At 45.5% G+C, this 26,565-nt stretch overlaps 1 long non-coding RNA gene across 1 annotated transcript; it reads right to left on the bottom strand.

Annotated features, from left to right (window-relative positions):
- Window positions 1-15,631: 15,631 nt before the first annotated feature.
- Window positions 15,632-20,561, bottom strand: LOC111753073 (uncharacterized). The gene is made up of 2 exons (XR_002787929.2): window positions 18,774-20,561; window positions 15,632-18,651 (listed from the first exon to the last, which is right to left on the bottom strand). It is a non-coding gene; the product is annotated as an uncharacterized LOC111753073 (long non-coding RNA).
- Window positions 20,562-26,565: the final 6,004 nt, after the last annotated feature.

Below are 26,565 nucleotides of genomic sequence, written 5' to 3'. Positions count from 1 at the left end.
GTTCAAAGGGAATGAATTCCAAAAGCACACATATGTGGGCAGTCGGGAGTGCTGGAGTGAGTCTGCTTACTAGATGCGAAACTGGTGGCTACCCACAAGGCGATAATCAGCTGCGTTCCACCGGACACTATCTGCCGACCTCTGGGCAAGAACAATTTACCCTGTGACCAGTTTTCTACAGTTTAAGGTTGTGAAACAGCTCAAAGGCAAGGAAGGATGGCAACGACGCCTAGCCAGAATCCCCAGTAACCTTTGTTGTCCACGTTGGAGGTCTGCGTGCCCTGCCTTGGCCCCCTGATTCTTTTCACTCTAGCTGTGCCCCCTTAAGCTGTGTTGATATGGGCGAATGAGCGTGCAGTACCAAACAGGGAAGTTGCAAAAGTCAATCACCACACCCCCTAGATCATCAACTGACCCCTGGTGGGGAAAAGGAATAGGAAGTTTGGCTTCTTCAGTGAATTCCTTAGAGGCAGCAAAGTGTGTGCGCAGTCATACAGCCCCGGAAAACACAGACCTGCTCATCAGGCAGACCCGAAACTGTCTCTCCAGGTCCTCTTGCTGGAACAGCCCTGTTTTCTTCAGGATCAGAACCTCCTTTGATGGAGTAAAACCGTGAGCCAGTGGGTGACTACAGAGTGAAATCAACAAAATTGGCACCTTTTCAAACACAATTGTTACAACTTAAACAATTAAATATTTAAATCATTCGTGCCAGCATAATCTTCTCCAGGATTGTTACACTAAGCAAATTTAGCTATGGCATTAAAATCATCAGAATATTCAAACAATCTCCACCATCAATGGGCTTAAATAATCATTTTAAAACAACGTGTTTACAGAAGGACTCAGCCTAATGAATGGCCTCTGGAAGCCACAAGAGGAAGCATTATGAAATCTCCTGTCACAGCAGTAAGCCAGCCCTTCAGGGATTTCCACGGCTGCCCGTTTCAGGGCAGAGTTACAGGAGGCAAAGCTCCCACAAAGCACAGCACTTAGACATTTGCTTTGGTGACACCATGGCTACTCACTAGTCACAGTTTCTTCTAAATCAGTCCGATTCCAGCTTGGTTGAAATAAAACATCCTACCCTGTTTTCTCATTTTTTTTTTTTTTTTTTTTTTGACCCTGTTTTACCTGAATCAGAGCTCTGTGTCTCTGAGAAAGAGATGGGCACAGAAAAATCTATCATTCTGAGACCTGGAAACCTTTCCCTGGAAGGCAGGGGCTTCACAGGAGAGTCGGTCGACAGCCAGAGTGGAGAGCTTGGGTGGCTTCCCAGCAACTCCTGAGTCAGGTCATTATTCTGCAGTTTCCTCATTTCATTTGAAGGGAGTTCCCAGGACTTCAGCTACACTCAGATTCATACTTTATGTGGAAATGAATTCCAGAATCACTGGGATTTGGGACTTTCCACCTCTCTGCTTCCTGCTATCTACTAGTATAATTGTGAAGACTATGTTAGGTACATATTTGAACCCTCTTGGGAGTGGCTGGGCACACATTCTGTAATCTTTTTTTGTAGGCTGACAAGCCATATATATGGTCATGGCCAAGTTTCCTCATGGCTCTGATGTCAATGATTCATTGGTGAACTGGGGCCAGGAGGCAGGGGACATGGTCTTTCAAGTCCCTTCTGACTCTACACGTACTGTTGCAGTTCTTCAAACTAAGTCTGAGTTCCTTTAGGAAAGGTTGTCCAGAGCCCTGAGACCTGGGAGGGTGCTGGCATAGCACTTAGCTCTTTACCCAATTAAAACTATTGCTTGTAGGAATGTCTCTTTAGGGTCTGCCTCCTCTACTCGACTCGAACTCCACAAGCGCGGGGCCAGGGTCTTCGGCTCTCTGCGCTGTCTCCCCTCATCTCACACTGTGCTTGGCACATGCTAAGCATTCACTGAATGTTTGCTGCACAAATGAATACGGGCAGCAGGGGCTTGGATTCTTATCTGTTCAACAAGGGCTGCAAGGAAGCCTGAGTAGGGTGGGATGGGCAAAGCGTCCCAAGCTGCTCCAACCATGAAGGCAACAGAAGGCTTCCGGTAACTGGAGTCATTGCAGGGGCCCCTCCTGGGAACTAAGTTTCTAGGCTCTGCAATACCCGGTCTCTAAAAACTTCCTGGTCATAACCTTGCAGTTTGGAACTGACACAGTAACACTCACCTGTGCAGCACTGTGTGTGCCCGAGTTCTGCCTGCAGAAATTCCAGGTAGGTCCAGGTATGAGTATGATTTAGGTGCCTGCCTTCACCTCTCCACCCAGGCCTACCAGACCAACTCTGACTTGCTCACAGCATACACCCTCAGTACCCCAGATCTCCTGCTAGTCTGAATGGAAGCTGGGCAAGTGAGACCCACCACCAGGACACGAGCTGGGGGATAAGTCATGGGCCTTCTTGGGGTTGTGGCTCTAACACCTCACAACACGTTTTCTCCTTCTCAAAATAGGCGATTGAGAGCTGGACCTAACTAATGCCATAATGACACTCTCAGCAACCTATAAGCACTTTTTTATTGAACCAGCTGCGCTGGTCTCTTTCCAAAGGGGTGTGGAGCCCTCTCAGCTCCTGCAGCCTTGGTCTTGCTCCTCTTCTTTGTCCTCTTGAGAGATGACCTTCAGCCTGCAAGACAGCAGACAAGGAGGGCTGCCTGGAGCTTTGGGCTGGCAATTTTCTTTCTTGTTCTTTACCTCAGTCAGAGCAGACTTTGCAGGCCAGTTCCACCAGCTGAGAGATTTTTACGTAAGTTTCTTTTCAGCCTGTTACAAACATACAGATTAGAGTCCAGATGTCTGAGGCACATATCCTCAGTTTAATAGAGTTTCTTGTTGTTTTGTGATGTATATGACCATCTGTGGGTTACATGCTTAAAAACATTAGGCAACCCTTGCCAAAATGAGATATAAGCTCTGATATAAAAACTGCTTTTGGGGGACTCCATAAAGGACAGCCTGTGTTGCTGCCTTGCCCCACCCCCCATGTTGGTGTCACCCCCTAATAAAACTTTCTCTTTCTGACTTGGAGTATGTTTCATTGGCTTGGCTGCTCCAGAGCACAGACCCCAATAGGGTAACAGGGTGGGCCTTTGTCCACTGGAAGGAAAGGCAAACTTTGGGGGTGTGTTTTAGGCTCCTAACCAAGCCATGCCCACAGGAGTCACCTGTTTCTACTTTGCACAAAGACAACCCTGCTGGAAGCATCTTTTTTGTTTTCTTCTGCTTTCTGAACTTGAGAAGAGTTCAACGTCCTGTATACAGTTGTCAGGCAATGCATTTTATATAAAAGTGAGGCACTTGAGCTTTATGAAGTGCGGGGCTGGCTGTGTTTATCTCCACCACATGTAAGAATGCTTAAATGTTCTTCCAGGCTCCACTCAGAGGAGCCGGGGGATGTGGGAGAAGCCCGAGAGGTTCTCTTCCCTTCCGCTTCTCAGACAGCGCTGTGTCTGGCAGAGAGGGGAGGGTGATGCCCCATGTGAACATGTGTGTCCTCTCACCAGCACACGAAGCAACATATTTCCAACTAGCAGGAAGTTCAGCTTGAATACAGTAACAGTTTTAAACTTAAAACCTTCCCTTATGGTCTCCTCAAGTGTTTGGTTTTGCTCTTTTGAATCTGTGACCTCAGAATTTGGCATAACAGTGATTGGAGAGGACACAGCGTTGGGACGAGAGGGTGAGGGAGGCAGAGAGCGAATTCAGCTGTGCTTTGGCGGGTTTGCTTTTTGTCTGTAGGACTTAAATGTTTCCCAGGACTAAACCACCTGATTAATGTGTGATTCCCATAAACGCTGTCCATAGTGTGACCAAAGGCAGGCCGTGCCTGCTCCAACAAAGCGGTATGAGAATGAAAGCATTTTTTTCCTCTCCTTGGCTGAGTCTTAGACTCACAATCCTAAACCTTGGGGGTATTTGACAATGTCTGCATCTGTTTTCAAAAGGCCAGCAATTTACACACATCTCCTGAATGGAATGAAAACTAAAAAAAATGCATGCTTAGCAACTACCGAATAGAAGACCTGTAATTATAACAGCTATCTGAGGTGTGCGTTCTTTGTTTTATTTTACTCAAAATCTACAGACAAGGGGGAAAAAAAACAAATTTTAAGTGTGTGTGTGTGTGTGTGTGTGTGTGTCCGTATGTGCGCACACATGCGTAAGCTCTGGAAAGAATAAAAAACCCGTTACAGCCTAGTAGATTCTGAATGGAAAAGATTGGGGAGGGCAAAAGGACAAACGATGGCAGAAAGTGCTTCTCTTTTAAAAATGGGAAACAGAAACGGAAATGATTTGGTCTGGGAAGCCTCGCTGTACTTTTCTGAAGTCATTTGTATATTGCTAAGTTTTTTAAGTGATTTGCATACTGCTGGGGCCACCCGGGTCCCTAAACTGTTTTCCAGAGGCCTCTATTCTCTCTCCTGCCTTGTTCTTCCCACTAAAAAAAAAAAATTTTTTTTTTTTTTTTTAGGAGTATGGTAATAATTAAGCTAGCAGGGAAACACTGAGAACAAAGGACGAGGTAGCAGGCTCTCAAAGTCACCTCTTGCTTTTCACTCCACTAAGATCTGGGGACAGATCTGCCCTGTCAGCTTCTCGGGGGAAGAGTCAGACATTATTTTCTCCTCTAGAAAGAAAACACATTCCAGGGATTATGAGTGTTTCTCTTTGTCTCAGTCTGAAGTTTAAATCTTTTCAAGCACGCAGTTATTAAGACGCCAAGTTGCCTCACTTAATTACGACCTTTATTATAGTATTGAATACTTTAAATGCACTATTCATCACCCCTGAAGAGCGGCTCTGCACTACCAGATCCCTCTCAGTGGGCCATTTACTGATCATCTTCTCTACTGAATTAATTCCTAGTACCTGCCTTGTGAGCAGTCATTAAAGGAGGCGCCCCATGTGCACACAGGGCCGAGGTGGTGGGATGCAGAGCACCTTCTGGAAAGCAGCAGTTTTGGGTCCCCTTGCTTCAGTTGGAGAACACAACCGAGGCCTTGAGACCAAGGTGCATCTTCATCTTTGTTGTTAATTACTGTTGAGTCAATTCCAACCCATAGTGACCCTATGTGTGCAGAATACAACTCTTCCATAGGGTTTCAGGACTGTTACCTTTGGAAAACAGATCACCAGGACTGTCTTCCTAAGTGACTCTGGGTGGGTTTGAACCACCAACCTTTCTGTTAGTAGTAAAGCGCTTAACCGTTTGTACCACCCAGGGATTCCGCTTTATTTACACGGGACCACAAAAACAAAGCAAGACAAGTCAGTTCCTTCCTTAAGGAGTTTCTTTTAACTAAGCCAGCTGATCCTCTGTTGCTCACCCTGAAGACCATGTCTGGCACTGATAAAAGGGACTGGTCCATTGAAAAATGTCCAGTCCTGAAGGAGTTTGTGCTTGGGGAATTGCTGCCATGTTCTGGGTCCTGCCAATGTACATGCCCTCATTCCATTCTCAAAGTATGTATCATTAGTACAATTCTGGGATGAGGTGTCTGAGATTCAGAGAGGTTAGGAATGTTGTCCAAGCAAACAATGGCCCTACGTGGTAGCTCTGTCTGATTTCAAGGAGGAGACAGGGTTAGCAACATACTACACTGTCAAGAGGGACCAAAACACCAAACCAAACGAGTTGCCATTGAGTGAATTCCGACTCATGGCGGCCCTGTGGGTGTCACATTAGCACTGTGCTCCATAGGGTTTCCAATGGGTGATGTTGCAGAAGTAGACCATCAGGCCTCTTTTCTGAGGTGCCTCTGCGTGGGCTCGAACCTCAACCTTTCGGTTAGCAGCCAAGCACTTTCACTGTTTGCACCACCCAAGGATGTCAGGAGGGACAGGAAGGTGAGATCCAGAGCTGTGACTTTATCTGCTTTTCACTGATGGACAGGAAGGAGGTCCTCACAGACCCAGAGCCCCCCAGGTGACCTCCCTTCTGTTCTCCTGTCCTTTTGTAAGTCCTATTCAGGAATCACTTTATAGGCACCAGGCAGAGCCTGTTCATCACAGCCACCTCAGGACTTTTACAAAGGCACTGTCTTTTCTAATCAAACTCCAATGCAGTATCCAGGGGCCAGTGGGAAGGAATATTTGCAAAGTAACCAGTAAATAATCTGGATGGCACATCTTTTGAAAGTTCTTTTTCCTGTTCTGGACTGATCTCAGGCAGCTTGCTTCCTTCCCTGACCTCTTCCTGAACCAGGCTCCAGAGGGCAGTAGAATGGGAGGGGGTAGGGACCAGAGGCTGAGGTAGTCAAGTTAGGATTCTTGGGTCCCACAGGGGACACAGTAAGCCAGCACAAAAGTTGATAGAGCTGGATTTAGCCACCCCAGAGTGCCTCTCTGTGTGCCTTTATGGCCCAGCTCCCTCTTTGCATCCTTTCCTCCCCTGGTAGTATCTAATATTAACAGCAACAGTAATGATAATTTTCAGAATAACGATACCTACTACTTATTAAATGCATGTTGAGAAGCAAGCCCTCTGCTTAATGCATTACATATATATATTTAATTGTGCTTTAGGTGAAAGTTTACAGAGCAAATTAGTTTCTCATTAAACACTTAATATACATATTGTTTTGTGACATTGGTTGCCAACCCCAAGACATGTTAACACCCTCCTCTTCTTGACCTTGGGTTCCCCATTTCCACTCGTCCAACTTTTCTGTCCCCTCCTGTATTCTCGTCCTTGCCCCTGGGCTGGTGTGCCCATTTAGTCTCACCTACATGGTTAAACTATGAGTATTTCTGCTTTATGGGCCTGTCTAATCTTTGGCTAAAGGGCAAACCTCAGGAATGACTTCATTACTGAACTGAAAGGATGTCCAGGGACCATACTCTCGGGGTTTCTTGAGTCTCCAGTAAGTCTGGTCTTTCTTTTTGAGTTAGAATTTTGTTCTACATTTTTCTCCAGCTCTGTCCAGGACCCTGTACTGTGATCCCTGTCAGAGCAGCTCATGGTGGTAGCCAGGCACCATCTAGTTGCATTGGACTCAGTCTGGTGGAGGCTGTGATAGTCTGGTCCACCAGTCTTCATTACACATATTACCTCGTTTAATCCTGACAATAACCCAATGAGTTAGGCACAATCATCTCGTCACTAATGAGAGAGTCTGTGGTTATCAGCCCTAGCTGCACATTATAATCACCTGAGGAGATTAAAAAAAAATGCTCATGCCCAGGCCTGCACTGCAGAGACGGTTTTACTTGTCTTGGGGTGGAGCCTGAGACGCAATGGCTTTCAGTGCCTACATTTGTGCATAACAGCAAGGCCATGAATCCCAAGGGTTTGGTGCCCATGGCAGCTGGGACCAGAGCAGAGAACAATTGTGCCCTGAGCCCACGGCAAGGTGCTGTCCTGGGCCAGGCCTCTCTGCTCCTCTCAGCCGACATCAGAACCTCTCTGTTTGCAACATAGTCACCACTCCAGTAAGAAGAGTTTTCCTTAATCTCAATAGAGTTAAACTTAAGAAACAAGCAAAACCTCCCAGCTGTTTTTAATCTTTCGAAGACTCCCACCCTTGATGTGGATCTCCACTATTCCCTTTGACCCCAATATTTTGTTGTCAGTGCCATCGAGTCGGCCCCCAACTCATGGCCAACCCACGCACAATGGAACAAAATGCCGCCTGGTCCTGCACCAGCCCCACGACAGGTGGTGGATCTCTCCGTTGTGATGCAGAGGGTTTTCACTGGCTGATGTTCAGAAGTAGATCACCAGGCCTTTCTTCCTAGCCTGTCTTAGTCTGGAAGCTCCGCGGAAACCTGTTCAGCATCATAGCAACTCACAAAACTCCACCAACAGACTGCTGGTGGCTATGCATGGGGTGCATTGGCCGAGGATGGAACCTGGGTCTCCCGCATGGAAGGGTTCTGCCACTGAACCTCCGTCGACAGACTGCTGGTGGCTGTGCATGGGGTGCATCGGCCGAGGATCGAACTTGGGTCTCCCGCATGGAAGGGTTCTACCACTGAGCCACCACTGCCCTTAGTCCCAATTTAGCCCCTGGCCGTGCTGGGCATTGTCTCAGCTGAGGTAGGCTGCTAGGAATATTCCAAGGACGGAGTGGAATTGGTGGACTCTCAGGCACCTTTTGGAGGGCAGGCTGGCCTCTCCTGCCTGAGAAATCACATGGAGTTACACAGCCTATGCTTCATTGCATGTTGTTCCTAGTCTGGAACACAAGCTCTGGGGCCCTTGCATACTTCTCACCAGGCATTTTTGGAAGTTTCCAGGGGTGCCCTGTGTTCACTCACGAATGACCCCAGTTCATCTTGTTTTTTCCATTCTCCAGTCTTGTCCTTCTCTGCTACCAGGCAGGCATGTGGGCTGGTGGGAAGGAGGAGGCACAGGAGCTGAGTCTCCCAACTGGGTGTTAACCTCTGGGTAACTGGGTAATGTTTAGGCCAGCAGCCCTACAGAGATTTTAATGACAACTGCTCTCTTTCAGATCTTTGTCTCTCCCAGGGACCCAGATAGCAGTCAGTGGCTGGGGACAGGCCTGTGCGTCAGATGACAAACGCACAGATTTTGGAAGTTCCCCTCCCACTTGTCAATGGTCTGGTGATTTCCTCTCTTTGAACTTGGGGGAAGTTCTCTTCGGTGGGGTGCCTCAGTCCCTCAAATAATTAGGCTCCCAGCTCTACCCCCTTGCTCTCTTGCCTCCAGTGCAGGCTGGCAGTGATTGCATCTTGGGCCCTGAGCCCAGGGCCACTCACAGACATACCCTGGGAACTGCCCTGTGACTGAGGGAGACTCTGCAAGCCCACTGGCTCGCTGGGGCTGGATCTACATAACTCCAGGAAAACTGATGGCTGAAAGTTTACTGAGAGAAGAAATTAGATGAAGGAGACTTAGCAATACTGGCTTCATTCTTCCAGTTTATCATGGCCAAAACCTTGGCATTTCCCTTGGCTCTTCTCCTTCTCTCCCAAACCCACATTCCATCGGTCAGCAAATTCTGAGGGTTCAACCATCAGAACACATCTAGAATTTCTCACCACCCCCACTGCTTTCACCCTGGTCCATGATACAATCATCTCTTTTAGGTCGCTAGGAGTCAGAATTGAGTTGACAGCAATGGGTTACAAGCAGTTTGCAATTGGCTGATAACCTAAAACCCTCCAGCAATTCAGGTGAAGAAAGCCTGGAGAACTGCTTCCATAATGATCACAGCCAAGAAAACCCTATGGAGCAGTTTTACCCTGTAACACAGCAGTCACTGTGAGTCAAGTTCGACTCAGTGACAATGGGCTTGGTTTCTCAGTTTTTAACATCTCCCTTTTTGTGTCTTTGTTGCTCTGTGGTCTAATCAAGACAGCAAAGTGATGCCGCTGAACTTAATCAGATCACATCAGTCTTCTGCTTAAAACCCTCCCTCCGATGACTTTCTACCTTATGCTGAGTAAAGCCAAAACCTTTACAGTGGCTACAGGCCCTGCAAGGTCTGCCCCTGGAACCTCTCCAAACTCTCTCTCACTACTCTCTCCTTGCTCATCGTACTCCAGCCTCAGGGCCTTTGCCTGGAACACTCTTCTTCAGATACACACAGGACTTACTGCCTATTGGGTTTTACTTAAACAATTGTTCAATTACTTTGCTCTTACTTGAATTTGAAATAGAGATGTTTTACTTCAAGCCTTTGTTTCTCATTAATCACTTAAATTTATGTGAAAAACACAGGGGAAAATTGGCCAATATTTCCACAGGTAGCTTGCCTTTTTTTAAGGGAAGCTACCTACCCATTAAGATGTGACAGAATTACACACCCCCCCCCCCGACACACACACAGATGCTATTTTGTATTTGACCACATGTAGGTTATATATTATGGCACATAGAAGAAATCTGTCCACTTGATAATAAGAATATCTCAAGGCAATATCCAGATGAACCCTGGGCAAGTTCTAACAACCATTAATGACCACTGAGAACCACCTGAAGTGTGTAACTACTTTGAAAAATGACTATTAGTAATGAAAACATCAAGCGAACTCTGACTTTCCATAACCAGAGTGGATGGATTCACCTTTTTATGGAGCTTCGGCATACAAAACAGGTTCTGATATTTCACCAGGATAAAAATCTATTCAAGGCATGCCTGGGAGCCCATGGCAGCAGCAGCTCAGAGAGGAGTTCAATGGTTTTTAAATTGCGGTTGTGAATGCTTCTAAATTATTCTAGAACCGGGGTAGGACCAGCCTGACCGCTTGAATGTACTCTTCAAGTGGCTGCAATGTGGAGATTAACAAAAAAATCATACACTCTTGTGAAATATGTATTTCTGGGCCGTCTCAATTTGTGTCTTCCTATATAATGTATGGCTTATCTGCCTATGGACAAGTGAGAAGAAATTTGGAAAATGCTGCTTGGCGTCAGCTTGAATTTTAGACTCCGTGTTAGGACAGTATCAAACGAACAGTCTTGGACCCAACCCACTTTTTACTCAGTAGTTGAGTATTTCTGTATATTTCTTTGTTAATTACTTATAGCTCCTCAAAACCTACACTCAGAGTTTGAAGCCAGGATTTGGCTTTTACGTACCAGGTGATATAAAAAAACAACATCTGTATATTGGTATAGTCTAAGGCAATGAATGAACAAACACACACTTGACTTAGCTTGTCTCTACGTACTGGTACCCCGCAGCTTCCCATACACTCAATCAGTTTTACAAAACTGCTCAAAAGGAAGAGAACTGAAAAGGTTCCTACGCTTGTGTCATACCCCACCTACCACACGCTCTGTCCTTTAACACAGCAGTCTTGCTGCCAACAGATTTCTTGGAGGAAGGAGACATACTTTCCTCTTCAGGATAAACGGGCCAGCCTCTTGCCTCTGGCTGAGCTAAGGAGAGAGGAAAACGAAATTGTAGTTATTTTTCTATTCTTTTAGAAATAGAGAATATTTCTGGCTCCGTATTTTTTGGCTTTTTCCTATTTCTTTCTAGTTGGGGTGAGTATTGGGAGGGCTTGAAGTAAGGTGGGAAATCAAAGACACTAATAATCTGAAACTTGAGAAGAAATCCTGCATATAAAACTACCTCTCAGATTATGACCAAATCATCTCTAGGTCCATTTACTTGCTTTTATTCTAAATTCAATTAACATCATTATTTCTGTCACCTACCATGTGCTGATATCTATGTGTGGCTCAAACAGTTAAGCACTGGCTGCTAACCAAAAGGTTGGTGGTTCAGGTTCACTCAGAGGCACCTTGGAAGAAAGGCCTGGTGGTTTACTTCTGGAAAATCAGGTTTCGAAAACCCTGGAGGACAGTTCTACTCTGACACACTTGGGGTTGCCGTGAGTTGGAATCGACTTCATGGCAACTGGTCTTGTTTTGTTACCACGTGCCAAGCTCAGTGCTGGTTCCTAAAGATATTCCAAAAAATGAGACAGGACCCTTTCCCCAAGGGATTCGTCATGAAGCGGAAGACACGTACGTAAGGATTCAGCACAACATAAGGTGGTAAATCACTAAAGAAACCAAAGTTAAAAACAAACCATATTGCCGTAGCTCTGGTGGTGCAATGGTTAAACGCTTGGCCACTAACCAGAAGGTCAGCAGTTTGAACCCACCAGGGGCTCCACAGGAGAAAAGACCTGGTGATCCGCTCCCATAAAGGTGACAGCCTAGTAAACCCTGTGGGGCAGTTCTACTCTGTCCTGTAGTGTCACTATGAGTAGGAATCGACTCGATGGCACACAACAATGACAACACTAAGAGTTAAAATCTCTAAATGGGTCTAGACTTTTCCTGGGCGTGCATAAATATAGTTATGTTCTCTTGTGTCAGGAGTCTCCACCGCCACCTCCAGATCTGAGGATTCTCTAGGAGGGCTCACGGCACTCAGCACGTAGTCACACTGTTCGTTAGGATTTATCACAGCAGAAGGATACAGGGCAAAATCGCAAAGAGAAAGGCATGTGAAACAAAGTCTGGAGGAAACCAGGAACAAGCTTCCAAGGAGCCTCTCCCAGTGGCGTCACACAAGACACATGGGGGTCATGTTTTTTCTTTCTTCTCCTAGGAAGGAGTTGTGGCAACACGTGCGAAATGTTTATTAGAGACAATCTATCTCCAGGGCTTTAATTGGGTCTGGCCACATAAGACTCTCTGCCTGGCACATACCAAAATTCCAGATTCCCAGAAGGTAAAAGCGTGTTCAACATAAACCACATTGTTTGTACAGTTTGGGCGCAGTGAGCTACCTTTATCACGGAATAGTAGGAACTCTCCAGAAATCCAAGCTCCCGGATGCCAGCCAAGGGCCAGCCCTTCAAGCAGGGCTTTCTAAGGATAGCAGCCAGGCCTACTGAGTTGACTTTTTCTGCAAAATTCGTATATATTTTTTATACCAAATATCATGCTCTATTTGCTTGTCTGCAACTTTTCTTTTAAAGGTAACATTATCACAGATATCTTTCCATGTCAGTTCATGCAGTTTTACCTAATTCTTTGTAATAACACAGTATTTTATTTTATATGTGGTTTATTGAACCATTCCTGTGTGTGTGTATATATATATGCAATAAACACCATTGTACATATATTCTTCATGCACTTATGCCTATTGTTTTCTGTTAAATAGATTTCTAAAATGGTACTCCTGATGCCATTTGATTTGGAAAAACTGTTATTTTATAATGTTAGTGGATATATGAGAATGTAGAGAGATTGTTGAAAAAGAGTAGTGTTATGGATTGAATCGTGTCCCCCAAAAATGTGTGTCAGCTTGGTTAGGCTATGATCCCCAGAATGGTGTGGTTGTCCACCATTTTGTCATCTGATGTGATTTTCCTATGTGTTGTAAATTCTACCTCTATGATCTTAATGAGGCAGGAGTCAATCTACAAGATTAGGTCATATCTTAAATCAATCTCTTTTAAGATATAAAAGAAAGAAACGAGCAGAGAGACAGGGATCTCATACCACCAAGAAACAAGAGACAGGAGAACAGCATGTCATTTGGACCTGGGATTCCTGTGCTAAGAAGCTCCTCGACTGGGGAAGATTGATGACGAGGACCTTCCCCCGGAGCCAACAGAGAGAGAAAGACTTCCCCTGGAGCTGGCACCCTGAATTCGGGTTTCTAGCCTCCTAGACTGTGAGAGAATAAATTTCTCATTGCTAAAGCCATCAACTTGTGGTATGACTAAGACAAGTCTAGTTAGAAGGAGATTAAAATCCTGCAGGTGACAGCTGATTAGGGCATGAACTAGGCTGTGTCAGGGAGCATGATGGGGAGAGATGGTGTAGACTCGTGATGTAATACAACAGCCCACAGTGTGGAGAGTGAGCAAGGGGGAGTTAATGCAGGCTCCCACTTAGAGGATCTGGTAGGCCGAAACTAGGCAGAATGCAAGTGGAGTAATTAGAAAGCAATTATAATAATCCAGGGAAGAGATGATGGAGGCTCAGATTTTCAAAATTATTAGTTCATTCATCCATTCATTCATCCATTCTGAGCATCCGCTATGTGTCAGCCACTCTATTAGGTGCGATTTTATTTTTGCCAAAAACATTGAAATAACATTTGATGCAATATAGATTCCAATTAACTTGGCCATTAATTAACTTCATTGCTATTCTTTTGTGGATGGTACAAAGCTTAATAAAAAGCTGCAGAGAGTGATGTTAGATCAGGTCCCAGATGCTTGAATAATTTGCATCCACTTTAGGGTAAACATATGAGGAGGGAAGGGAAGGGAATTATGAAAGCAAATAAGGTCTCTCCTGTGTCTGGGCTTGAAGGCAGACTTCCTCCCACTCACCTACTTCAGACAAGTGAATACGAATGGAGCAGGCGGTCCTTCCCCTCACAGAGCCCTCTCTCCTGAAAGTCCCAAGCATCACTTGTGGGGGCATCAAGTGTGATGCCATAGGGAGAAGCTAGCAAGCAGTTCTTTTTATTGTCGCTGGTTTGCTGTCCCATGCCATTTGCCCCTCCTTTTTACCCCATGAGCCTAAGATGTAGCTTCCCACCATCTGAAACCCAGACCAAAAAACCATTGCCTTCGAGTCGATTCCTTCTTGGGGCAGCCCCATGTGTTATGGAGTAGAAGTGAGCTCCATAGGGTTTTCTAGGCAGTAATCTCTACAGAAGCAAATTGCAAGGCCTTTCTTCCATGGTGCCTCTGGGCAGGTTCAAACCAGCAAGCTTTTTGTTAGTAGTTGAGCACGAATCCCTCCCCTCGCGCCACCCAGAGACTCCTCCCTGAAACCCAAACACCTGTAGGTTGCAATTTGAAATACAGAGATTTATTCTTTAAAAGGTTTTACTCATCCTTCAATAGAAACTGGCATGCTTTTTATGCATGTTATTTCACGACTTGTTTGAATTTATATCAGAATGGTTTCCTGATTAAGTTTATTTGACTAGGCAGAGATTTCTCACTCTGCACTCACAGGCACCCGATATACATAAAGAATGCGATCCCACACCTTCTTTGTAAAGAAAGTTTTCATAGCTTCCGTAACTCATGTGGAGGTCACATTTTTTTTCTTTCTAAAAATTCAAGGCTCTTTCTTCTTCTAATTCCTAGAAAAAGTCACATTAGAAGAGTCAGGCAGCCTGGACAACATGGATGCCTTTTCCTCACTCTGAGGGACTCTCTCTCTGTCTCTGTCTCTCTTGCCTGTCTCTCATCCCAGCTCCCTCTCGCTGCCCTGGTGGTTTTTGCACTCTTTTCCCTCTCTCCCATTTACAGTGCTTTCTCTAAGAACAGAACAGATACAAGTAACAATCATCCTACAAGGTATCTGAGCTGATGTGTGAGCTTTCCCTGGCATATTTTCGTTTTAAGGCTTAGCTCAAATTGAAATGCAAGATTATATTTCCCAGTGAAGATGATCTTCTGGGGCCCCTAAAATCTCTAGGCTGCAGGCCACCTGCCCTGCAGAGGACTGATGGATTGGCTGTGAACTCAGTCGGGATAACGTAAGTCAATGTAGGTATTTCAAGCAGATACATTTAACATAGGGAGTGAAGTCTCCAAACTGTTGGAAGGGAGGAGGACCAGAATGGGTAGCGGGAGTGGTCAGACACCAGGGGTAAGACACATCAGTCAGCCCCTCTAGGTCCGGTAGGAGCCCACTTGTCTCTGAGCCCTCAGGACTCTGGGCTCCTGCCGCCTACTCAGCTGCTCACTGGCTGGCTCAGAGGCCTGCAGTCATCAGCTGCTACCTTCACCACCCATGCAGGAGTCAGCACTGGTTTCCTGCCATCTTAGCTGCCTTCCTCTCTCATGTGAGGGCCTCCCATGGGCAGAATCTGAACTGGCAGGAGAGTCTGAGAAATGTGGTTTACAGGTTGTGATTCAGGGAAGAGCATGACAAGTAGGTGCTGAGTATGGCACGCAATTTCCTGCACAAACCCAGAGTTGGGTGGGGTCGAGATGAGCACCTTCACAAAGACAGGCTGATCCCGTGATTGATGAGATGGCCTTGGGCTCTAGAAGGATCACATCTCCGAACTCAGACAGGACTGTCTACTTACCAGCTCTGTGATCCTGGGCAATAATAACAAGAGCCATTTACCAAGCCCCTTCTAGAAGCCAAATGCTCCATGAAGTGGTTTGAACCTCATGCTGCCACACCTGTGAGATCGGTTTTATAAGTTCCATTTTAGAGATGAGGAAAGTGGAGTCTGGGAGGACAGAGAGCACAGCAACCGAATGGTGGAGCTGGGATTCATACCCAGATTGAACTGAGTCCTCTCATGGGTAACTCTCTGAGCTTCATTGTCCAGCTTTCCTGGGGGTTAGGGTTGGATAAGGTCCTGTGTGTACGTCTTTTATTGTATACTTCTATTTCCTTGACCCCAGGAGAGTGTCATCCACCTCTTTCCGTGGGCTTGTGGTCCCCTCCCTCTGAACTCCACATGGGCCTCTGCACAGAGTGAGCGCTGGTTGGTATCACTGCCTGCCTGGCTCTGGCAAATGGTCCCCGTCCTGGGCCTATAAGAGAAGACCCAGAGTTGTCTCCGCCGCTGGGTAACTTTTTCCCATTACTATAGTCATTTCCTAGAGCTGCTGTAACAAGTTACCACAAGCTTGGTGGCTTAAAACAACAAAAATGTTTCTCTCATAGCTCCGAGACCGAAAGAAAGAACTCAGGGTGTCAGCAGGGCTGCACTGCCTGCCGAGGCCGTGGAGAACTGTCATCTACCTGCCTGCCTGCCTTGACTTGAGGCCACATGACTGCAGCCTCTGCCTCCACCTCCACATTTCCTTCCCCTCTTCCCAGTGTCTGTCAGATCTCCCTCTTCTCCTTATTAAGGACCCTTGTGATGGTGTTTAGGGTCCACGCATACTCCTGGAAGTGCTCCTCATCTCCGCATCCTTGCTCACATCTCCGAAGACCCTTTTCCCAAGTAAGGTAACATTCCCAGGCCTGGGGATCAGGGCGTGATGTCTCTGGGAACATCACTTTCTTACTGCACCATCCCTGCGACTTGAAAGGAAAGAGTGAGGAGGGCTCTGCTTTCCTCCTCCCAGGAGCCCCACCTTTGGCCTGGGCCTTTCTCCTCTGTGCTGTAGCACAGGAGAAATCTGAAATTTCAAGGTGCATACTAAGCAGGTGGGTTTTATAAATGCAGATTTGTTGTTCTCTTTTTTTTTTTTTAGTTTGGCAAAATTAATAAAATCAGTCTGGCCTTCTGGTTCAGGCCAGAGAAGACTGCCCTGGCTTCCGTGGTCAGAACCACCTCATGGTCCTCACCTCAAAGAAACTACCTATATCAGCCTTTCTCATCTCTGGCACTCTGCCCTGGACAAAAATACAAAAGAGGCGTCTCTAACTAACTTATCCCTCTCTGATTTCTTCTTTCTGGATCTTGTTTCACTAAAAAGCTTACTTGCTTCTCGGTTCCTGAATGGAATCTCTATACTCAAAATTTCCACTTTCTCCCTCCCATATCTCCACACTCTTCTAGGGAAGCACTCAGCACATTGTCACTTCTTGCTGTCTTCCAGGCTGTCATCCATAAAAGCATAAACACAAATGTTGGACAATTCAATGACACCATCCTCGTGGCCCAGGAAGAAAGGGGGTGATTACTCCCGATCTGGATGCATGATTTATTTGGGAGAAAGGATTTCCACTGTTCAAAACCTCAGTGAAAAAATGACCAGTAGGCTCAGACCTCTGCTGTCTCCACCTGGAGCCACTTACCGGAATCAGGAGGGCCCCCTCTACCTACAAAGCTCGCCTCCACACAGAACAAGGCTTGCTGGGCTCCCACACAAGTTGGCTTCAAACGTGAAGCAGAAGCTCCCCGCGGCTTCGTTCACCATTTGGCAGCTGCTCTCATGCACTTCATACCGAGGGCCTGGCCTTTCCATTCTCTTCTGCCCACATGACTGATACAGATAGAACTCTAAAACACAACTTGGGATAGCTTCCATTCATACAGCTTTTCCACCTTTGCATAGAACTTCTCACACAGACTTTTATTTGCTCCTCACACAAACCAGTAAGGAGTTGGCTGGATATTACTAACCTCACGCTACAGGCTAAGAAACTGTAGTTATATGATTTGCACCAAGTCACCCAGCTGTAAGCAGCAGAGCTGGAACCCCAGTACAGGAATTCTGGTTCCCAAGGCAGTTTGCTTTCTGCTCCTGGCCTTCTTTTCCTCTTATTCTTTTTTTCCCTGTCTTTTCTTCTTTCCCTTTTGATCTCCTCTGTGGTCTCTGACTCAATTCCCTGCTGTCTCTCTTCCTCTCTGTTTTTTTTTTTTTTTTTCTGTCACTATCTTAGACTTGCATGCCTACATACTGGCTCCACTGCTTACAAACTGTGTGACCCTGGGCACACTGCTGAACCTCTCTGTAAAGAAGGATAACACGAACTTCCACGCAGGGCTATGGCAGAGATTTAAGGAGGTCGTATAGATGGAGAGAGAGAGATGGTAGAGTTAGAGACAGAGAAATACACACAGAAACAGAGAGAGAAGTGAGTAGACTCTGGCACGTGGCTGGCACCGAGCGGAAATTCTCTTCCTTTCCTTCCCCCATGGTTTTAGCTGTGCGGACATAAGGCTCAGATTGTACATTTTTGTCCCCCGTTCACCTGTGTCATCCTTATCACACAACTGTTAGATTTGATTTATCGGGAGACCCTGGCTCTGCCTCTGTGACTACGAGCCATGGCCAGATGAGAAAAGCCTGATAGATGTGATCCGAGTGATTAATAGCAGCTCGTCACCAGAGCCCTGAGAGCGGCAAGTGAGACGCGTTGCCTGTGACTCCACTTCTAATTCAGTATTGTCAATGCGGCTGTTCGGCAGAGTGGAGGCCCTGTGTCCGGACCACAGCGTTTGGCCGTGAGCCCTGGATTTCCTGGGTCGCCAAGACACATTCTGCACATGGAAGAGAAACCGATCCAAAGCAGTGGTGTTCACCAGCCCAGGGGGTGTGCAGCTGCGCTCCTCTCCTCAGCTGGTTTCATCACTGGACAAAAGCGTGAGCCAGAAAAGACACAGCGAAGGCACGCCCGTGCAGGTCTCTCCCCCATTCCTGTCATGCCGTTATCTGGTGATTCTGAGTGAGAAGTCCATCATTGGGAGGGACAGTCTGCCTAGGAGTCCGAGAGCCCGGAGAAGAGATGTGTCTTGTTCTCAGCAGTGCTAGTTGCTGACCTTACTCCGTCTTCTGGAAATAAAACAGCATTAGTTTGCAAAGCCAGGTAAACACCTGCTTCTATTCTGCAGGTATCTAACTGCCTTGGTGTAAAGAGGAGTAAACAGAAAGGAAGCCGGATGTATCATTGTTACCTCCTGAAGTCAGGTTTTCTTTCCTCCACCTCCGTGTCTTAAGCATTGCGGTCCATGGCTGGAAGTGAATCTTGTGGCAGAGAATTCGCTAAGTCCTTTCAAAGGAAAGGAACTGGTGAATATGTCTCCTTCTTCCCAAGCCAGTTATTAATTTCTTAAACCAGTGCTTCTGGCCAGCTGTCTGTCAGGGACGGGCCAGCTCCTCCCATCTTGCCCCAGCTGTGGAGTTGGAGAGAACACTGCACTTACTATTTGAAATCGTACAGTTGGATGATATTTCTCTTGGCTTCAACTAAAAAGGCTGGTGCCCAGAGCCAATTTTTGGCAAAACTGCCAAGTATGAAGTTTTCTTTCTTTTGCTTCTAACATTGCCGGAATCCCTCTTAATCACTTTTCTCTTTATCCCTGTCCAGGTTCCCCATGCCTTCTTTCTTCGTTTACCTCTCCTACACCTGAACTTTCAAAGGATCGGAAATATATCTTCCGTATGTGTGAATGTCTGTACCACAGCTTCACTGTCTCGTAGGAGACTCGTGGGGAATGGCGTTAAAACGCACTTTCCGATTCAGATCTGGGGTGGGTCCTGGGATTCTGTACTTCTGACAAGCTCCCGGGTGAGGCGGACACTGCTGGTCTGCCGACCACACTTCCTGTCGCAGGCCTTAAGCCAACGCTAGCGGAGAAGGGCGATGGGGAATCTCCCTTTCCTCTCTGGTTTAGGGAAGTGTGTGTGTGTATGTGGTGTGGGTGTGTGTGCTGTATTGGGTGTGTGTGTGTATTGTGTGATGTGTGTGTGGTGTATGTGTGTCTGGTATATGTGTGTGTGGTGTGTGTGTGTATGTGTGTGATGTGTGTGTGTGGTGTGTGTGTGATGTATGTGGTGTGTGTGTGGTGTATGTGTGTGTGTGGTGTGTGTGTGTGGTGTGTGTGATGTATGTGATGTGTGTGTGGTGTATGTGTGTGTGTGTCATGCGTGTATGTCATGTATGTGGTGTGTGTGTGCTGAATTTGGTGTGTGTGTACGTGTGTGATGTGTGTGTATGTGGTATGAGTACATGTGGTGTGTGGTGTGTGTGTATGTGTGTGTATATGTGTGTGTGGTGTGTGTATGTGTGTGTGGTGTGTATCCGTGTGTGTGTGGTGTCTGTATGTGTGTGTGTGGTGTGTGTGTGTGTGTGGTGTATTATGTATGTGTGTGGTGTATGTGTGTATGTGTGGTGTGTGTGTGTATGTGTGTGTGGTGTATGTGTGTGTGGTATATGTGTGTGTGATGTGTGTGGTGTGTGTGTATGTGTGTATGTGTGTGGTGTGTGTGCTGTATTGGATGTGTGTGTGGTGTATGTATTTTGTGTGCGTGTGGTGTGTATGTGTGTGTGGTGTGTGTATGTGTGTGTGGTGTATGTGTGTGGTGTGTGTGTGCGTGTGTGTGTGTGGTGTGTGTGTGTAATGTTCCCTATATTTCCTAGCGCCTAGTCATGTGTACCCTCTTCAGATCATGCAATTTGATTGGTTTGCTTGATCAAAATTGTAAATAAATTGCTTGGGTTTCAGTTCTCATTGATGATAAATATATTTTTCACTTTTAGATACATGTCTTCTTTCGTAATAACTTGATTCCTCTTTTCGTAAAGATCAATCAGTTTTAAATTAAGTTTCTTTGCATTTCATTTTCCTACTGTGTGCTTGGGGGAAGGGAAAATAGGGAAGGGTAGAGAGATGGGGGCCGGAGGAGGTGGCCCAGCTTGTGCCCAAGTCTCGTTCACCACTGCAGTTCAGTGCATCTGGTGAGCTGCTGGAAAATTCTATTTGCCTGAGGAACTAAAGAGCCTGCAGAAGAAGACTCATCTTAGAAGGCAGAATCCAGCAGACAAGCCAGACCCAGGACCAAAGCCTTGGTCCTCAGGGGGTTACTGAGCGACATGGGTGCACCCTCACCCCAGCTTCTCACAGATCTGATAATTGTATCAGATCGTGTGGAGAGGGAACTAGGAGTCCTGGCAGTGCAGTGGTTAAGCTCTCAGCTGCTAACTGAAAGTTCAGCTGTTCGAACCCAGCCACTCCAAGGCAGAAAGACTTGGCAGTCTGCTGCCTTAAAGATTCAGCCTAGGAAAACTTATGGGGCAGCTCTACTCTGTCCTACAGGGTCACTATGAGTCTAAATCCGCTCGATAGCAACGGGTTTGTTTGGTTTTTTGGATGGAGAGAGAAGTCTCTGAGTAAATACAAAATGGCTGTTTTTTCTAATGCTTCTCTAAGAGACTGATTCCTTTTAAACAGAATTGAATGCATAAAGGGAGAAAGGTCTTCTCCTCCCCAAAACGATGTGAGGCTTTGATACATCAGGGTGTCCTGGTCTTGGCTATCTTATCAGGTACTCACTGAAGCCAAATGATGCCTCAGAAGGGTGGCACCTAGTGGACACGCCCTACAGTGGCAGCAGAGGTGCCTGTCAGAATTAGGAGCACCCTGCATGGGGTCGGGGAGAGCAACGAGGACAGGGTGACGGGGAAGAGGGTGAGGTCCGCATAATCCACCCAGGTAGGATGCTGACCGGTTTCTTTCGCCATCATATATGAGAAATTCTCTGGAGTTTTCCAAGAACATCAGGGGAGAGGTGGCAGTGAAGGGGGATTTTACAGGGGGCTGAGGCGCTTGTATTAGGAGATAGGGATAAAAGCCTGGGGTTACGAACCTAATTGAATCAAAACCCCATGTGTTTAGGCCTCTCTGTGCTGTGATCTATACAACTAGAACATAATACTAGATCAGTGCTTTGCTAAGCCTACTCCCTGGAGTCCACACACAGATTCAGTCAGAGCAGCTGGCTCTTGTCTATTCTTTCCTTTGGGGCCACCACGTATGATTTCATTTCAGGAAAGGGTTTGTCTTATTTTTCCAGTGCTGCTGTAACACAGACACCATAGTGGGTGGCTTTAAAGACCAGAAGTGTATTTTCTCACAGTTTCAGAGGCTCGAAGTCTGAATTCAGGACACCGTCTCTAGGGGAAGGCTCTCTGTGTGTGGGCCCTGGGGAAGATCCTTGTCTCAGCGTCTGCAGTCCTGGCGGTCCTCAAGTCCTTTGGTGATCTTCACATGGTATCTACCTTCTGCCATTTGTGCTTTCTGTCTCTGTGTCTATGCTGTTCCTTATAAGTGATTAGGTTTAGGACAGACCTTACATTGATATGGCCTCATTAGCATAACAAAGAAACCCTTCTTTCCAGACAGGATTACAGGTACAAGGGTTAGGATTTCAATACATATTTTGGGGGGATTCAGTTGAATCCCTAACAGGGTTCCTGGGCTAACATTCCTGGGAGGGCTGCTGTTGAAGGCCCTGGCAGTGCTTGTATGCTTCAGCTCTGAGTAAGGCCCTGTGGTGTATGCTGTGATGAGGGTCAATAACAGGGCTTGTCAGAGGCAAGGACTAGACCAGGACAGCTTTTGGCCGAAGAGGATGCTGGGCTCTCCACACTGAAGCAGCTGCAACTACTGACGAAATCCAGGTCAGGACAGACACTGAAGCCACCCAGGAGGGTCTCGGGGGCAGGTTCTGAAGTCCCTGGAGAAAATGGAGAGCAAAGCCCCAGACCTTGCCGGCTATTTTAAGGCAAGTATTAAGAAACTATTACTCACACTCCTAGCTCTGCAGTGTTCAAATTCAGGCCCATCACCAGCTGGCCTCAGCAGCTCTGAGCGTCCTTAGGGAAGAAGGCCATTTCTAAATTAACCAGGACCCAAATCAGAAACCTCATTCTACCAAGATTGAAATGTTTCAAGTAATGGGATTTTGAATAAATTAGTTATTCATCATGGAAGAGGTATCGTAGATAAATACCACACCTCATTGCTATTCTAAGCTGTCCACCAGTCATCTTTAAGGAGAAAAATGGAAGAATTAATGTGGTTCTGAACAGTGATCTGCTTAATGATTTCGAGGTTTTTATCTGGAGAGGATTTCAATAAACTACTTTAAAAGAAGCGGAATGCAAAAAAAAAAAAGTGTAAAGGGCTTGTATAATTGCTGAAAGGTTGGTTCTCCAGGGCTGGAAATCAGCAAAAAGGGTGAATGTTATGGAAAGATAATTTTAAGTACTTATTCAGAAGAAACTAAATAGAAAATCAATCAGGAAAATAAAAAATTCATAAATCCAATTGCTTCTAATTGGCTCAGAGCACAGTATATAATTTAAAATGTTTGCCTGTGAACAGCTCTGTCTCTTGAAATTATGACTCTCATCACAAAGAGCATTTGGGTTAATCTTTTTTTTTTTCTATCAAAGAAATCTCACCAAGGCCAAAGCAATCCTACAAATGGCTCAAGCTGACAAGGTCTTCATCTTGGCTATTTATGAAAAATTTCTACTGAAGATTGACTCCAGCCAGGGAAGAACATGTTTTCATTTCAAGTCTTTAAACATTTATTAAGCCCCTACTATGTACATTTTTTTTTTTTTATGCACTAGGCTAGGCCCTCTGGGAAATATACGAATTAATGAGCTATGATTCCTGACACCTTACAATTTTAAAGAAGGAAATGGATGAATGCCTAATTAACTTTAGGGCAAGAACTGATGCCATAAGGGCTTAATAACAGAGCTATCACCACAAAGGATGGGCTGGCAGGGGGACAGAGTTGTTTCTGACTGCTGCTTCTTGGAGGAGGTGAAATCTATATTAAGGGTCAGAAGATAACTTGCAGAGAGGGAACACTTAGAGCAAATGCCCATAAAAAGTGTGAGCTAGGCCTGGGGAATGCAGACTATTTTATAGTAACTTAGAAAAGCTGGTGTAAGGTAGAATCCTGAAGCAAGTAACATTTATTTTTAGCACTGCAGTCTCTGCCTCTCTGTCTCAAACTTTCTGAGCACCTAGAATTTTTGTGCTGCCCTCATTAAGAAGAAAATATCCCATTAAACACATGTATCTTTAAGGGTTACTGACTTAACAGGTTGCCTCTCCCAATACAGAAAAATTTAGGATATGGAAGTATTCATAATGTAAATAGTAAGGAAAATCTTAAGAAGCTACAGATTCCTTTTTCTTTATTGTGGTGAGCGTTTTTAAGATTCCAAAACTTGCTCAGTGTTTGCTTTTAAACCAGGAGCACAGGTAAAGAACCACGCTATGTTCTAAGGTATTAACCTTTCTCTGGTAAAGGAATTTCAGGTATCTGTATGAAGATGGTATTTTCAGTCAGAAAGATTTACCCAGAATCCATAAGGCCCTCTGAGAGTTAGATGAGTATTGTGGAAAGAGCATCAGTTTTAGAGAGAGGAAGTCCTGAGTTCTAATTCCGGCTCTACCTCTTCTAGCTTCTCATAGACTCTGTTTCCACGTGTACAAACTAAGGTGATCTCTGATTAGCGCCAAGCCCAAGGTGTGGCACAAAAGCACGTTAATTCCTTCCCCTCAAATCACAGCAGGAGGTGGGAGCTGACTTCAAGGTCATCCCTAGTACAAGACGCAGTAGACGTGCTTTGCCCAAAGCGCCCAGGGCCCTGTGAGTTCACCACAGCGGCTGCAGGTTCAGGCCTGAGGGCCTCCTGCCCCTCTCGCTGGACAGGGCTGCCCACAACACTCTCCTGTCCTCCTTGCTGGCCCTGATAACCTCTTCTGCTAGCCAGTTTCTTGTACTTGAACTGGTTATTTTTCAGATCTCAGTAGAAAATGAATTCTTCCAGGAGGCATTCCCTCACACTCCATACTGAGTTGGATCCATCCACTTCTCACTCCTATGGCAACTCCCAGTTACTAACATTCAGTGTCTATATCCTTTCTAGGCTTTAGGATTCATGACGACAAGTATCAGATCAATATGATTTACTGCCTGGCCTGTGGCAGAGGACCGTAAATGTTCTTGAATGAATTAATAAAGAAGATAGGAAGGAAGAGAGGAAGGAAGGAAGGGAGGAAAGGAGGAAGGGAGGAAGAGAGGAAGGGAGAGGAAGACAACTGTTAAAATTTATTCCGTTATATCTAAACAGACCATCTAGAAGATTGAAGAACGCTGTGTTTAGACTGAGGTAGCAGCTGCTGAGGAAGAATCAGGAGTAGCTCCTCATTAACATACTATGATCTTTCTGAAAGGAAAAAAAACAGCAGCACTAGGGCCCACTCATTCTTACATATGTCTGCTTTGTGTTCAGCTTCCAGTGCTTTTCTTGCTAACATTTAATGCCAACATCACGACCCTGAGGCCCAATGAACTGCACAGAATAAATTCCCATGAACTGACACTCTTCTACCGTTCAACAGAGAATCTCAATTTCCTTCAGTTGCTTTGCAAACTGGACCTCCATTACTAGGTATAAAAAAAAAAAAGGTATGGTAGATGAATATTCTAAAAGAGCCTTTCAAGGAAGTATAGTAGAGTATTCCTTCAGAAAACACCTGGCTTCTATTTGCAATTCAAAATGTTTTATGGGGTCAGAGAATGGAGACTTTGAATTGTTTCATTCATCCCTATCTTGACTTCAGAGAGGGCTTGGGCAGAGTGAGGTTAAAGGAGATGAAGATACTGTGACAGGAATTTAGCAATGGGGTTTAGCATTTAATTCAATTCAAGACAAAGAGCATCTATTATACATTTATACCAAGTGTCAGACACTGTGTTAATAATTAAAATGTTTTGTGCAATTAATGTGCCAGGTAATCAATTACCTCATTTAATCTCATCAACTCTGTAGTAGCTGTTGTACTACTGTTATCTCAGGTTTACAGATGAGGAGCTAGGTACCGAGAGATTAATAAAATCATACACCCCCCCAAAATACCATGCCCAGGGACATATAAACATTAAGCAGTGAGGCCAAGAATCCAACAAGGGCAACTGACTTTCCAATCTGTGTTTCTAGACACCACTGGGAAGGGAGGAACAGGGTGGGCCCACGAGGGCAGAGATAATGGGAAGACAAAATTCTGATCATTGAGAAGCTTGTAGCCCATCCAGGTGGTCATGGCAAGAACTCAAACTCTTTCATTTTTCTTAAAATTCTTTGTACTTCTAGAGTCTTTCTTTTTTAATTGGAGAGGAGCTTATTTTGTCCTTGTTCCCACCGTGCCTAGAATCCCCTTCGGCCTGTCTGATCTGCCATTCTAGTCACAGCTCATTTGGGTACAAATATAGAGGAAGGACGGCTCTTTCTATGCAGAGGAAATAGCCTCTGAGATGTTCCTGATGAACAGACCCACATTTTCCAGAAACAGAGAAAAAGCTCGTGTGGGAAGAGAGAGAGAGTGAGCACACACAGCCAGAACGAGGAGCAAGCAAGGCAGGACTGAAACATGTTGTCTGGTCCTGCAGTCCAATAATCTGGCACTATTTACAACTTTGTCCATTCAATATTTATTCAACATTTGTTTAAATGAGAGGCTGAGCTCTGCGTGGGAAAAGGGCAGAAAAGGGGGCTGTGCTTATTTTTTCCACTGTTCTACTTTTTTTTTTTTTTACTTTAGATCTGACCCCAAACATCATATACAACTCAGCAAAGCAGAGGTTAAATGGTAGATTAAAAAAAAAAAAAAGGGAGGTGTGCTTATTTTTTCCACTGTTCTAATTTAGATCTGACCCCAAACATCATACACAACTCAGCAAAGCAGAGGTTCAATGGTAGATAGAATCTACCTATTTCAGATTATTCCTCTCAACCCATCTCAGATCTCATTCTTGTCATCGTCTGTTGTTCCTCTAGCATATCCTTTGGGGATCTCACAAACACACCCCAGTTTTTGAGGGTCACAATTTCCCTGTCTTTCCCAAATATCTAAGCTTTCTAATAATCTCTAAGAG

This window comes from Loxodonta africana, chromosome 20 (assembly GCF_030014295.1).
Source record: "Loxodonta africana isolate mLoxAfr1 chromosome 20, mLoxAfr1.hap2, whole genome shotgun sequence".
NCBI classification, from domain to species: domain Eukaryota; kingdom Metazoa; phylum Chordata; class Mammalia; order Proboscidea; family Elephantidae; genus Loxodonta; species Loxodonta africana.
Note: the sequence above shows the minus strand (reverse complement) of the source record. Positions and strands in the feature narration are given on the sequence as shown.